This window comes from Pipistrellus kuhlii, unplaced genomic scaffold (assembly GCF_014108245.1).
Source record: "Pipistrellus kuhlii isolate mPipKuh1 unplaced genomic scaffold, mPipKuh1.p scaffold_m20_p_11, whole genome shotgun sequence".
NCBI classification, from domain to species: Eukaryota; Metazoa; Chordata; class Mammalia; order Chiroptera; family Vespertilionidae; genus Pipistrellus; species Pipistrellus kuhlii.
Window position 1 is genome coordinate 52,225,481 of NW_023425416.1, and position 15,099 is coordinate 52,240,579.

Here is a 15,099-nt window from a genome sequence, read left to right on the forward strand (position 1 = left end):
TGTTTCTCTATCTAGGAATTCCCCTTGGATACATTCAGATGTGTCTGTCAGCTGACTCAGGCGTTTATCCTAATGGTCAGCTCTTGGTTAGCTTTCACAACGCGGCATTGTTTTCAATTTTATAGAATTACTGCGGAACTTTTCTCACTAAGATGTTCGGGTATTCGGGGTTCCGGTTGTTACCCCAAAGGGAAGTAATAGCTTGTATTTCAAAACTTTTTAAACCTTTAATCACAGTCGGGTAGAAATCTGATGAATTGTTCTAATTAATACATTTCAGAATGAAATTTTTTCCTCAGAACGGCTTAAAAGCAGGTGTTAGAAGCGATCCTAAGAGCCCTGTGAAATCTGCCTTGTAGCCAAGATTATATTCAATCAAGAGGCCCTTTCCAGTATGATTTCTTAAAAGCTTGTAAAACTCAGCCAATCCCTAGGAGACCACATGCTGGGGCGCTCGGGCTCCTGTGCCCACGGCCGAGCCCCCGTGGGGCCTTCTGTCCACACAAGCCACGCGCTCCTGCCCCCGGCAGTGCGGCAGGGGAGGGCCTGTGCTCCGTGCGGGAAGGCAGGTGCTTTGCCAGCTGCCCCGGGTCCCGCCAGGTGACTAGTGCCCCAAACAGGCAGCTGGCGCCGGGACCCCGGCCTTCCTCATGGCCTCCCAAGGTGGCTCCTCTCGGGGCTGCTCCCGTGGCAGAGGAGCGGGAGAGCAGATCTCGCCACACCGCGCCCGTGTCTTGCAAAGGCGCAGGCACGTGGCTTCAGGAGCGACTCTGTGAGGACTCCGCTAAAACACTGCAGGTGCCCCTTCCCGTCCCACCCGCCCTGCCAGCGTCAGGCAGGGCACCGGGCGCTCCGTGCCAGTCTCTCCTACAGGCCGCCAGGCGGGCCTTCTCGCCTGCCCCGTCGCCCGTCCCAGGTCAGTCTCCCCCTCAGAGCCTTTGGGACCCGGCTCCCCATGCTGGTGTGCCACGGCGAATCCACCAGGGCACGTCCTCCTGCTCATCACCGATGCCACGTGGACCACAGTCCCCTCTCCCTGCATGCGGGCCCCTAGGGGCTGGCTTGGAGGAGGGAGCCGTTACAGGGACCAGCGAATGAGAGGGGACAGAGCCGTGACCAAGGTGCCAGGAGCCTGGTGCAGCTCGGGGAGCCGGAGGTGGCAAACAGGTTCCGCTCCGGGCCCCGGGCCCACCCCTGCCCGCAAGGCCTGCACTGGCGGCCATGTCTCACGGGCAGAGCGCGTGTTGGGAAGAGACTCCTTGTCCGTTGGTTTGGGGGGTGGAGAGTGAGTGTCGAGGCGCAGTGCCCGCCCTCCTCCGGGCGGCGTCACACCGCGCTCTGAGAGAAGGTGCGTGTGCTCCCACCGCTGCTCTGTCCCAGGTCACTGCGCAGCGTCATTGCTGTGGCTCTCAGATCCGGGTGGGGCTGAGCAGTTCAGTGAGCGCGTTAGGCGGAGCAGTGGCCCTCCACCGGGAGGCCGGCCACTCTGAGCCGGCTGAGTGCTCCGGGAGGGCGCAGCTCGCTTCTCCTTCCGGCGTGCCAACGGCCCTCCGCAGAAACACGGAGCACTTTCACAGAAAAAGGGAGAGACCCGTGAATGTCCTCTGTCCTTGGTTTCCAGTCGGAGGTTTGTTCTTGCCATGCGCTTGAACCAGTCTTTCCCACTGGTGCCCCACCCCTCCCGTCCTGCTGCTGGCCTCCCTCCACGGTTCTCGCGTCGGCTATGGAAGCGCCTTCCCACGGGTCCCCGCACGCTGTAGGGCTATCTTTGCACTTAAAAGTGTTCTTCTTAAAGGGGCTGTCCTCACCTCCGGGGGGTTTGCAGAAAACCGTTTAGCCCACCTTGAGCAAAAGGTCGATTCCTCGTCGTTTTCTTGAAAGCTCCATGTAACAAAAGAAACCTAATTTGGCATCCTTGTGCTACCTCAACGGTCAAAATGTCTTCAGGTCCTGAGTCTGTACATGGTGTTTGAAATGTCTTTTGATTGGGATTATTTTTAAATCATTGGGAAGAATTTTATTTTAAACCGTTTTGCACTTGTGTTTTAATCTCAAAAGAATCAGTGATTGGAAGTGATTGACTCTTGCTCCTGGTATTGAACACAATTAAAGCATTGTTTGCCACGAACAAGGCTGAGTTTTTAAAGCGGAAACTCGGGGCGCCGCTTGGCTCGCGGCTAATGAAGGCCGACAGGTCTGTCTGACTTCCCAGTGCCGCCGTGTCCTGTGTTTGTCCTTGCGCTCTGGGCCCCAGGCCACCCGGTCACTCATCTGCGGGGCCTGGCCTCGGGGACCAGGCTGGTTCCGCGTCCTGGCCCCTCCTCGCTTCTGCCTCCCGGCCTCAGGCGGCTACGTGCGCGCAGACGGCACGTGGGCCAGGCCACAGGGTGCTGTCCCAGGTCAAGGGCCAGGAAGAGCAGGTGTCCAGATTCCACACAGGCAGACAGGAAAATTCCCTCTTACTTGGGGGAAAGACTCTGTTCCATTCAGGCCTCAGCTCCTCGGATGACACCCCCCCCCCACAACACATACACACACACACACACACACACACACACACACACGATCTGCTTTATTGATTTAAACGTTTATATCATTGAGTCACTCTTATGGAAAACTCCCAGATAATGTTTGACCCAATACCTGGACACCCCAGGGCCTCGTCAAGTTGAAACGTAAAGTGAACCCCAGCTCTGAGTTGCTGGGGATGGTGTGCCCGGGACCCAGCACCACCCCGACGGAGCCCACCAGAGCCGCCTCTGCCTGACGCTGTTTATTTCCTTCTTGAAACGTGGCTGCCAGAGCGCAGTGACTGACGGCTTGCTGTGCCCAGTCACTTCCGGTCACCAGAGCGCAGTGACTGACGGCCCGCTGTGCCCGGTCACTTCCCGGTCACCAGAGCCCAGTGACTGACGGCCCGCTGTGCCCGGTCACTTCCCGGTCACCAGAGCCCAGTGACTGACGGCCCGCTGTGCCCAGTCACTTCCGGTCACCAGAGCGCAGTGACTGACGGCCCGCTGTGCCCGGTCACTTCCCGGTCACCAGAGCCCAGTGACTGACGTCCCGCTGTGCCCAGTCACTTCCGGTCACCAGAGCGCAGTGACTGACGGCCCGCTGTGCCCGGTCACTTCCCGGTCACCAGAGCCCAGTGACTGACGGCCCGCTGTGCCCAGTCACTTCCCGGTCACCAGAGCGCGGTGACTGACGGCCCGCTGTGCCCGGTCACTTCCCGGTCACCAGAGCGCGGTGACTGACGGCCCGCTGTGCCCGGTCACTTCCAGTCACCAGAGCGCGGTGACTGACGGCCCGCTGTGCCCAGTCACTTCCGGTCACCAGAGCGCGGTGACTGACGGCCCGCTGTGCCCGGTCACTTCCCGGTCACCAGAGCGCGGTGACTGACGGCCCGCTGTGCCCGGTCACTTCCAGTCACCAGAGCGCGGTGACTGACGGCCCGCTGTGCCCAGTCACTTCCGGTCACCAGAGCGCAGTGACTGACGTCCCGCTGTGCCCAGTCACTTCCAGTCACCAGAGCGCAGTGACTGACGGCCCGCTGTGCCCAGTCACTTCCGGTCACCAGAGCGCAGTGACTGACGGCCCGCTGTGCCCACAGTCACTTCCGGTCACCAGAGCGCAGTGACTGACAGCCCGCTGTGCCCACAGTCAGATAATAAATAATTGTCAGGACAGCCCAGGGGTAGGTCAGTTGGTTGGAGAGTGGTCCTGATTTGCCAAGGTTTTTTGTTTTGTTTTGTTTTTTTAATATCTTTTAGTGATTTTTAACAGAGGAAAGGAGAGAGAGTCAGAAACACCGACTAGCTGCCTCCTGCACCCCCCCCACCGGGGATGTGCCCGCAACAATTGTTAAAAATCAGGACGTCTGGTCACCTTATACTAAGAGTGTGTGTAAAAAAATATTAAAAATAATTTTAAAAATATATATTTTATTGATATTTTGCAGAGAGGAAGAGAGAGAGATAGAGAGCTAGAAAAGTCGATGAGAGAGAAACATCGACCAGCTGCCTCTTGCACATATGTGCCCGCAACCAAGGTACATGCCCTTGACCTGAATCGAACCTGGGACCTTTCAGTCCGCAGGCCGATGCTCTGTCCACTGAGCCAGACTGGCTTTGGCTAAAAATAACTTAAAAAAGAGTGTGTGTTGTCCGGCCAGCACAGCTCGGTGGTGAGCATCGACCTATGAAGCAGGAGGGGCTCATGCCCGGGGTGCAGCCTCCATCCCTAGGTTGTGGGGCTGCAGGAGGCAGCTGGTCAGTGATTCTCATCATTGATGTTTCTCCCCGCCCCACTTCCTCTCTGAAATCAATAAAAACATTAAAGAAGAGAGTGTGGCTATGACCAGGCTGACTTTCCAGCACAATGGGGTTCCCGAGTGCCCGCCCACGGCCTGCTGGTGCCAGGGACAGGGTGTGCTTCAGCCGCCTCCGCCCCGCCTGAGGGGTCTGTTCTTGGTGACTTCTCTGCCTTTTGTTCTGGGAGGAAAACTCCTGAGGAATGGTGTGCAGCCAGCCCCTCCCCTGGGCGGCCGGCCAGGGCTGTGGGTGTGGAGCGCGGGGGCCGGGGGCCATCCAGGGACACCCCTGCCCTGGCAGAACATCGCGTTCCCTACAAGCATCTGCCTGTCCAGCCCAACCCTGGGGCCGGGCGGGGCCACGGCGTGCTCCAGCGGGGCGGTGGGTGGAGAGGGAACCAGCTCTGCTCGAGGAACAGAGGAAAGGGGTGTGGAGAGACCTGACCTCAAGGAACAGAGGAAAGGGGTGTGGAGAGACCTGACCTCAAGGAACAGAGGAAAGGGGTGTGGAGAGACCTGACCTCAGGAGTCTGTGCCTCCCCCCCCCCCCCCCCCGGGGCTGCTGGGGACAAAGTGCAGCAAGGGCTGCCCAGCTGCCATCTTCAGGCGAAGGTTCCAGTTCCTGCCCTCCAGCTCTGGACGACCTCTGGCCCTGGCCCGCTCCTGCTGGGCCGTTCGGTTCCTTCTTCCCTGAGGCCAGGTCTCCGGACCCCTCCGTCTCCAGGCCCTCGGCCCTCAGCCTCTCTAAGCTCCGGTGCCCTGCCCCCATCAGCAATGGCCTCCCTGGTTTTCAGGGAGAAAACAGGAGGCCCGGGCCAGAAACTGAGCTTTTCCTCTGTTTCCCCACCTCCTCCTGGAGCGCAGCCCCATGGCTCTCCCGTGGGGCAAAGCCTTGGTGTTGCCAGCAGTTGCCTCCACCAGGTCCCCCCGTCTGTTGTCCCCCCACCTCCTGCCGTCCCCCCTCTGCTGCCCCCCAACCTCCTGCCGTCCCCCCCTCTGCTGCCCCCCCTCCTGCCGTCCCCCCTCTGCTGCCCCCCCACCTCCTGCCGTCCCCCCCTCTGCTGCCCCCCACCTCCTGCCGTTCCCCCCTCTGCTGCCCCCCACCTCCTGTCGTCCCCCCTCTACTGCCCCCCCACCTCCTGCCGTCCCCCCCTCTGCTGCCCCCCCCTCCTGCCGTCCCCCCTCTGCTGCCCCCAACCTCCTGCCGTCCCCCCTCTACTGCCCTCCCTCCTGCCATCCCCCCCTCTGCTGCCCCCCCACCTCCTGCCGTCCCCCCCTCTGTTGTCCCCCCCCCCTTGCAGTCCTCCTGACTTCTTCAGGCAGGCTCTGGGGATCACGGAGGTCAGCAAAGCCACCATGGTGGACTCCTGCTGCAAGGACCATCTTCTCAGGAACATTTACCTGGTTACGGGTTGTCAGCCCTCATTGTTAACCGGTAACGGCGGGTTGACTATTAACGGGTTAATAATGGAGGTTTTATTACCAAAGAAAACACGATAATTTCAAGACAAACATCAAAAGTGCTTTGCCAAAACCGGTTTGGCTCAGTGGATAGACTGAGGGGTCCCGGGTTCGATTCCGGTCAAGGGCATGTACCTTGGTTGCGGGCACATCCCCAGTGGGGGGTGTGCAAGAGGCAGCTGGTCGATGATTCTCTCTCACCGATGTTTCTAACTCTCTATCCCTCTCTCTTTCTCTCTGTGAAAGATCAATAAAATCTATAAAAAAGAAAAGGGGCTCAGAGGAGGCTCGCGGGCGTTGGGTCAGGTGCTCATTGCTGCCTCGGTGTTCTTGGCTGGTTTCATCGCCTAAACCTGCCTCTCGAAAACCGCTTTCTTCACGCAGTCACACGCCTGTAATTAGACACAAGGGAAGGCAGTCACACGCCTGTAATTAGACGCGTGGGGGCGCGCTCTAACTGCTGGTGGTGAGCAGCCTTCTGTCTTTTTTTTATATAAGTAAACATTTTTTTATTTTAAAATATATTTTTGTTGATTTTTTTTACAGAGAGGAAGGGAGAGCGATAGACAGAAATATCAATGAGAGAGAAACATCGATCAGTTGCCTCCTGCATCTCATTTTTCTCACTCAGCCTGACTTTATGGTAGGCCCCTCCAAACCAAGTGCTATTATTCCAATTCTTTAAAAAAAAAATTTTTTTTTATTGACTTCAGAGAAGAAGGGAAAGGGGCAAGAGAGAAAAACATCAATGATGAGAGAGAATCACTGATCTGCTGCCTCGTGCACACCCCACACTGGGAATCGAGCTCACAACCCGGGCATGTGCCCTGATCGGGAATCAAACCCTGACCTCCTGGCTCACAGGTCGATGCTCAGAGCTGAGCCAGCAGGCCCGACCATGCTGAGTGCGTCCGTGGAGCAGGTGTGCAGGCTGGGCCGGCCTCGACGAGCACTGTGAGCGAGTGGAAGAGGGAATTCATGCGGGTGCTGCCCAGGGAGACCCCGAGCTGCCAGCCTCCAGCACACACGGGCGCCGGGTGGGCGGCAGAGGGGGCCGTGCCCAGCCTGAGGCTGAGGACTGCAGCTCCTGGGCCTTTCCTTCTGATCCACAGCACCTGCTCAGGTCCTGAAGCCGGGGTGGGGGGGTGGGGGTGGGGACAGGCGGGAACTGGGCTCGGCCTCCTCCTAGCAGCCCCCCACCCCGGGTGTGGACAGCCTTTGGGCTGACCCCGGGCCAGCCTGGATCCCGGCCTCTCACCTGCCCCACCTCCTGCTACACCAGGTAACTGTTTCCCCATCGCCCTCCTCATTCAACACCGCCTGGCATGCTCCTCACTCAGCCAGCATGTATTTCTGGAACCTTCTGGAACCTACTGGGGATGGAGCCCACAACCCCGGGGCATGTGACCTGGACCGAAATCGAACCCAGGACCCTTCAGTCTGCAGGCTGACGCTCTGTTCACTGAGCCAAACCGGCAAACTCATTCGTCCACGGAGCCAAATATCAGCAGGACAGCGATGGACATTCCTTTGGAGAGCCACGTTTTTTAAACTTAAATTTCTTCTAACACCGCTTCTTCAAGATAGATTCGCCCAGGTCGTGGTGTTTTGTGGAAGAGCCACACTCAAGGGGCCAAAGAAGCGCATGTGGCTCGCGAGCCGCAGTTTGCCGAGCACGAGCTAGGGCTGCAGCCGCTCTTTTGTCCCTCTTTTCTGTCCATCCATCCACCAGGACCCAGTTTGCTGACAGCTGTCTCAATGCCGGCGTTGAAAGCCCCGCCTCCCGGGAACCCCTGAGGCCCCAGGATAACGGTAAGGCCGGTTGTCCCGTCCGCCCCGCAGCCACCCCGCAGGGCACCCATCGGCCGGAAGCCGGTCTGTCCACCCACGGCCCAGCCGACCTCCTCCGACGCCCCCGGGGGGCGGGGCAGACCAGGCCCCGCCCTCAGCCCCGCCCTCGCCCCTCCCCTCCCGGAAGCTGCTGCTGAGATCCTCGGCACCCTAGCAACAGCGCTTTTCGGACCGCCCAATCGGCGAGCGGGGCTCCTGGTGACAGCCAATAGCGAGGGCCGCCGGGAGGGAGGCTGGGGCGGGGCTCGGCGGGCGGCCGCCATCTTTGCGGGAGAGAAACAATAGGACGGAAGCGCCGCGGGACCGGCCGAGGCCTCAGGTAACGCCCGCCGCGCCTCGCCTCGCCTCTGCCTTCGTCGCCCCGGGAGCTTGCGGGAGTCTCGGAGCCGCCGTGGGTGAGGTTTCCGGCCGCGGGCGCCCGGGTTTGGGGAGGCCCCGCTGTGACGGCGGGCGGGCGGGCGGGGGCGGCGGGCGAGCCGCAGGGTCCGGGGCCGTGTGTCCGCCCTTGGAGGGACGTTCCCTCAGTTCCCTCAGTTCCCGGAGGGAGAGCGCCGGGCTCAGGGCTGGGTCTTCCTGGCTTGTTGGGGGCGGTCTCTCTCCCGGGTGTTTGGGGTGCAGGCGGGGGTCTGCCCGGACCTGGCGCTCCCGCCGCGGGTGCGGGGTGCGGGGTGCGGGGTGCGGGGCCGGGGCGCGGGGCCGGGGGGCTGACGGCCACGGCCCGGGCGCCGCCGCAGCCATTTTGAGGCCGAGGGGCCGGGGCGGCCGAGGGGCTCGGGGGCCGCCATGGGGCTCGCAGCCCGGCCCTGCGCCCTGACCCGGACCGGGCCGCCCGGCTCCCGGGTGGACGCTCAGCCCCGGGCCGCCGGCCGGGGGCGCCCTCCCCCCCGGGCGGAGCGGGCCCGGGTCGCAGGCTGCTCCGCCCGGCAGCACCGGAGGGCCTGTTCCCGCGGCCATCGGATGGGTCTCGGGGGAAGCAAGGAGCCCCCTGTGGCCACGGGAGCCGAGGCCGGGAGGAGCCGGTGCCCTCCGGTTCCGGGAACCAGACCCGGTCGCCGCTGGGAACTGGACCGTGGGCAGCGCCCTGGCCGGGGCTCAGGTGGGGGTGCCCCACCCAGGCCCGGTGTGGGGGCGGCGGGCCCATGCTTCCCTCTCACATGGTGTTTGTCTCCCCGCTTCCGCTCTTTCTCTAAGATCAATAAAAACATACCCTCCAGCGAGGATTCCAAAAACAAAAATACAAGGACATTTTATATATTGTCCTGACCTGGTTGGCTCAGTGGGTAGAGCGTCGGCCTGCAGACTGAAGGGTCCCGGGTTCAATTGGGGTCGAGGGCATGGACCTTGCTTGCAGGCACATCCCCGGTAGGAAGTGTGCAGGGGGCAGCTGATCGATGTTTCTAGCTCTCTATCCTTCTCCCTTCCTCTCTGTAAAAAATCAATAAAGTATATTTTTTAAAAATGTACATAGATCCAGAATAAAAATAGTTTTAAGAAAACGTACTGAGACCTTTGAAAAGTGGTAACAAAAATGTTGCAGGTAGCCAGTTTTATGATCGTTTCTATAAAGCACCATGATTACAGTAATCTTGATGAATTCTAGTATTTAAAATATTTGTTGTACTTGCATTTTTTTTTAATTTTTTTTTAAGCAGGGTAACGTTTTAAGTGAAGTAAGATGCTTATTTCCATAGGTTGCTGCTGTGGGGTTTATATAATTACATCCTATAACCTGGTTTTACATATTTGAAGAGAAGTTTCAGGGTAATGTTATTGTTTTAACTTTGTCCACTGTCAGCATTAAAAAGTGGGCAAAGTTAGCCCTAACTGCTTTGGCTCTGGATAGAAGTCGGCCTGCAGACTGAAGAGTCCCGGGTTCGATTCCAGTTAAGGGCACACACCCGGGTTGGGGACTCAATTCCCCATTGGAGATGTGGAGGAGGCAGCCCATCCATGATTCTTCTATCATTGATTTCTATCTCTCCTTCCTCTCTGAAATCAATTAAAAATATATTTTTTAAAAGTGGGCAAGATTGATGCTCTATCATTTAACATAATCTGCCAGTTGATTGCTTAGTAACTTCTTCTTTGGAGGAAAAATCATTTGAACTGTTACCTGTTACTCCAATTGATTTACTTGCTTTGTGACTTTAGAGTAGAATTCACAGTTATTGTTAGAAGTCAAATCAATGAGAACGAGGACTAGAGTTGATGTAATTGTAAAGAGAGTGTAGCAGCTGTAACAGGCTTTCTGACCAGGACTCCGGAAGAACAGGTGCACTGGCCTGCGCCTGCGGGAGCAGAGGGTGTGAGGAAGGGACAGCGGCCCAGGAGCTGCCTGTCACTGGTCTCCAGGCCACGGGGAGGCTCCCGAGGCTGGCTTGCTGAGGTGAAAAGTTTCCATTGTTTGGCTCATAAAGGGGATGCACTGGGGAAGAATATCCCTTTAATTAAAGTTGTTTACCTCTGAGATAATCACCTTAAATTGAACATATTTTTGCATAGTGAAAAGTAAGTGGATGATCACACTCATGTGATTACGTGTGTGTGTTTTTTTTAACTTTTATTGATTTTTTACAGAGAGGAAGGGAAAGAGATAGAGAGCTAGAAACATTAATGAGAAACATCGACCAGCTGCCTCTTGCACATCCCTGCTTGGGGCAAGTGCAAGAAGCAACCAATGTACATGCCCTAGACTGGAATTGAACCTGGGACCTTTCAGTCTGCAGACTGACGCTCTACCACTGAGCCAAACCGGTTTCGGCTCATATGATTATGTTTTAAAGTAGGTTTTTGTTTTTATTTATTTTTTAATCCTCACCTGAGGGTATTTTCCCATTGATTTTTAGAGCGAGGGGAAGAGAGAGGGAGAGACATTGATGTGAGAGGAACACAGTTGGTTGCCTCTTGCACTTGCCCCAAGCAGGGACTGGGGGCTGAGGAGGGGCCTGCAGCCTAGGACGTGCCCTGACTGGGAATCGGGTTTATGCGGGAAGACATGGCTGTTCCTGAAAGTCCAGCATCAGGGGCCTTCGCAGAAAGGAAGAAGCCCTTCTTTGATAAGACGTGACTCAGACCGACCTTGGTGCAGATGGTGCCAGGTCCTCAGTGGGAGGCCAGTGAGCCCATCAGAGTGGATGCAAAGGCAAATACCAGCCCGGGCGTTTGTATAGAGAGGCTGTTATTCTGCCATTTGACTTGATTATTATAGTATGTTGTTATGAAAATTTTGTAAATTAGGAAATGTATAAGTAAAACTTCATCCCTTTATTGAAATACAATTTCTCTACAGTAATATCAATTTCAGGTCTATAATTTGATGAGTTTTGACAAACTTACGCAATCTCTGCCCCAGTGGCAGCGCGGACTGTCGGCACGCCCTTTGCCGCCAGTCCGTGTCCTGCCTCTGCTCCCTGGCAGCTGCTCATCAGCTGCTGTGGTTTTGCTTTTCTAGAATTTGTGAGAAATGAGATTTCGCAGTATATCTTATGTGTATCTTATATTTTCCACTTCACACAATGTTCTTGTGATTAATCTTTGTTTTGCATGTATTGATGCATTCCTTTTCATGAATATTCCATTATGCAGGTTTAGGACATACCACAATTTGTTTATTCATTCACCTATTTGATGGGCCTTGGGTTGTTTCTACCTCTTGGCTATTGTGAATAATGCCTCTGTGAACATTCTCATGTACAGGTTTTTTAAACCTTTTATTATTGAAAGTGTTACATACGTTCCGTTCCCCCCATTGATCTCTTCTAGACCCCACCCTCACGCACAATTCTCTGTGTGGACATTCGTTTTTATTCCTCTTAGGTAAATACCTATGAGGGGGACTGCTGGGTCATATATTAAGTATATGTTCAACTGTATACGTGGGGTATCTTGTACTTCTCCCCGCGGTGTTAGCGTGCCCGTGACTGGCACTGGTGGTGGAGCTGTGGGGGTGGGTGTGTGCAGGGCTGGGCAGTGGCTCTCGGAGGCAGGGCGAAGGGTTGCTTTCCCACCATCAGGCTAGTGTGCCTCACATTGGGGCCTCTGGAGGGAGGGTCAGCAGCCCAGCAGATCCCTGTGCGGCCTCACTCACTAAATTCTAGGGGTGTGGGCTGGGGGCCCGGGCTGTCATGAGTCAGCCGTTTTATTTTAAAAGTTAAGAATATCAGTAGACTGTTTACAGGAGATCCCTAACCCAGTTCATGGATTTAGGGACGTGAATTAGGGAGAAAGCTGTGTCCTAGCCTAGGGTGAATCCTGCTGTGTTTCTCACCTGGTTAGTGTCGTGGACAATGTGTGAGGTAATACAGGAAGTTGAACAGTAATCAATCTGGAGCCAGTGTTTCACGGTATTTATTCCACGTCTCTAGATACAGGCCGAGCCATTGCCTGGCTTCATAGTAACCGTTACTACCCCAGGATTCGACTCAGATACTTGAAAACCACTAAGCGACCCCCCTCCCTCCCCGTTTCTCACACCGCATGTGGAGCAGGAGAGCAGCAGGTGACACAGAGAGGTGCTTGGGGTTCTCTTCCTTGGAGGCTGCTAGCGACTGGATCCTTCCCTTCTCTAAGGGCCGGGTAAGGGCCCCAGGAGCATGTTATAGGAGAAGGCAAACGTATGCTCCTGTGGAGCAGTCCAACTGTGAAAACCACAAACAGGACTCCCTGTATTTGTGCAGGACATTGACAGTCGTTTGCTTTTCCTCTTTGGCTAAAACAGCCCACAGAGTGGAGATCCACTCCAGCCCACTCCTCCCTGTTTTATGGAGCAGAAAACGGGTCTGGAAAGCTGGAAAGCTAATGGGGACCTTCTCCCCGGAACCCCACTGCACTGTAGCTCCGCCTCGCAGAGGGAGTTGCCTCTCATCAGGCGCGGCTCAGGGGAGAGGGAGCCTGTGTTCCTGCTCTGCTCAGGAGGATGACTCTGGGGAGTCGTGTCCTGGGGACTGCCAGAGCGGGGTGCTGCGGGGAGGGGGTAAGTGCTGTGAGCACCCTGAGGACCTAACGCTGCCTGTCAGTCTCCAGCCACTCCCAGGAGCCATCCTCTACAGCAGTGTTTCCCAAAGTGGGGTATGCGTACCCCCAGGGGTACGGGAAGAGTCTGGTGGGGGTACGCGTTGCACCGGAGTTTGGTGGGGATATGCACTGCACCGTGCTTAGCTGCGCCTAATTCTACGTTCTCATGAGCACGAGGGGTACTCAGCATTACGAAAATTATAGAGGGGGTACACATATGTCAAAAGTTTGGGAAACACTGCTCTACAGCAAGGGTTCTTAGCTTTCCTCATGCCGCAACCCACAGGCTGAGAACCTGTAGCAGGGCCACCTAAGACCATCAGAAACAGATGTTTACATTACAGCTATGAAGTAGCAACGAACATAATGTTATGGTTGGGGTCACCACAGCATGAGGAACTGTATTAAAGGGTCGAGGCATTAAAAAGGTTGAGAACCAGTGCTCTACAGGAAGCTGTTGGAAGGACTGGTTTTTGTGAATTTTAGGTTTGTCATTGGAGATGGGGATAGATAAGAAACGTGTGGAAAGATAGTTTTCTTCCAAATTGAATACATTTAAGGAACCTGGAACAGAGCTGGAAAGGGGGTTGTATTGTTGTTAGCTTGCTCTGATGACAAAGTGGGCGCCTTCTACTTTCACAGTTTAGTAATTAGGAGACCCGGTTTGTGCTTGGGCACTAGCAGCCTCACCATGAGTCAGTCTGGAGGTTCCTTTGGAATTGCTCTTATTCATAAGGTCTTCTCAGTAGAAGAGAGTGAACCACCCTTCTCAGATCTTGGGAAAGGGCGTGTGTGGCGAAGCATGTCAGAGCGCCACCTTAGTGAGAGAGCCGGGAATGACAAGATTGTGCTCACCCTTAGAGCTGATTGCCTGTTGTGTGTTGGAACTCCTTAGCACACATGTGTCAAACACAAGGCCCTCGGGCCAAATCCGTCCCGCCAGGCCTTGCAATGTGGCCCACACCGCGCTGTCATCACTGCACTTCACTGCGTTTCCATCACAATGACAGTTTATGACTGTTCAGTAAACCATTCGGCCCGCGATTTAGGCTGGATTTTAGATTTTGGCCCCTTCTCTGATTGAGTTCAACACCCCTACCTTAGCACATGCCCTCCTGAATGCTGCTCTCATGATGAGAAGGTGGTGCCAGGTGAGAATGAGGGCCTTTGGCCCTGGCCGGCAGGGCTCAGTTGTTGAGCATTGACCCATGAATCACAAGGTCACCGTGTGATTGCTGGTCTGGGCACATGCCTGCGTTGCGGGCTTAATCCCCTGTAGGGCTGTGCAGGAGGCAACTTGATCAATAATCAATGGTTTTCTCTCACATCAATGTTTCACTCTCCCTTTCCTTCCTCTCTTACATGTGGTAAATAAATAATAAAAACCATAAAGCACTCATGTACATACATCGAAATGATGGAACTTTTTTTTTTTTTTATAAATAAATGGGAGATGGCGACGTAACCGTGAAACGATGTATGTCCAGTCCGACGTGACCCGAGGGCAGCCTGTGCAGTCATGTGCCACATGGTGGTAACAACAGACCACAATGTGATGCTGCCCCGTGGGTGACCATGGAAGTGAAAGACTCCTGTCGCCTGGTGACCTCTAGCCATGCTGATGTCGTAGCGCAGCACGTCACCCGCATGTTTGTGGTGGTGCTGGGTAAACAGCCAGCTGCCAGTGTATAAAAGATGTTACATGCAGTTATGTACGGTGTGTGATGCTTAGCAAGATAATGACATCACTTGTTTCTATATGTACTATGCTGTACTCTATCATTATTTTAGAGTGTATTTCTGCTTATTTAAAAAAGCACCAAGGTTTTCTGTAAAAGTACACGTTATGCTGGCAGCAGCCTCAGACATCCTGTGTTTACAGCGCCTCTTGATTACATAATTTTCTTTTTAAAAAAATGTTTTTATTGATTTTAGAGGGAGAGGAAGAGAGAGATAGAAACATTGATAAGAAACACCTTCTGCACACCCCTCCTGGGGACCAAATCCACAGCCCAGGCATTTGCCTGACTGGACTCGAACTGGGGGCTTCCTGGTGCTTGGGTCAGTGCTCCATCACTGAGCCACTCTGGCGGGGGCGTAGTTTTCTCTTGTGTGTGATTTAATCTCGCGTTGCTTTGTACGTAACATGCTGTGCAGGCCTGTAGCCGGGAGCAATAGGCTGTACCATATAGCCGAGGGGTGTGGGGGCCCGCACCGTCTAGGTTTGTGTACGTGCACTCTGACATTCGCACAGTGACAGCATTGCCTTGCGATGCATTTCTCAGAATGCACGCTTGTTCAGTGGTGCAGGGCGTGTTTTAGAAATAGTACTATAAATACACAGTGAAAGCTACTCCTAGGACAAGCTAATGTCCCAAGTACGAAGGCGTGCTATGTCAAGGCAGAGACCCTGGCCTGGTGGCTGCCCTGTGGGAGAATCCAGCAGATTGAGGTTCATTTGGGAG

The 15,099-nt window shown here is 55.3% G+C and overlaps 1 protein-coding gene across 4 annotated transcripts in view; it reads left to right on the plus strand.

Annotated features, from left to right (window-relative positions):
* PRKAR2A (protein kinase cAMP-dependent type II regulatory subunit alpha) overlaps positions 1-13,384 on the plus strand; it is a 48,397-nt gene extending 35,013 nt beyond the window's left edge. For 3 of the 4 annotated variants that reach the window (XM_045579615.1, XM_045579613.1, XM_045579614.1), the window contains one exon: positions 1-2,214. This exon is cut by the window's left edge and continues 1,052 nt beyond it. The gene's annotated coding sequence lies outside the window, so the exon portion shown is untranslated. Of the gene's footprint in view, positions 2,215-6,184; positions 6,188-13,370 lie in introns of those variants that run through there. The other variant, XM_036432357.2, reaches the window with a different exon arrangement.
* The last annotated feature ends 1,715 nt before the right edge of the window (positions 13,385-15,099 follow it).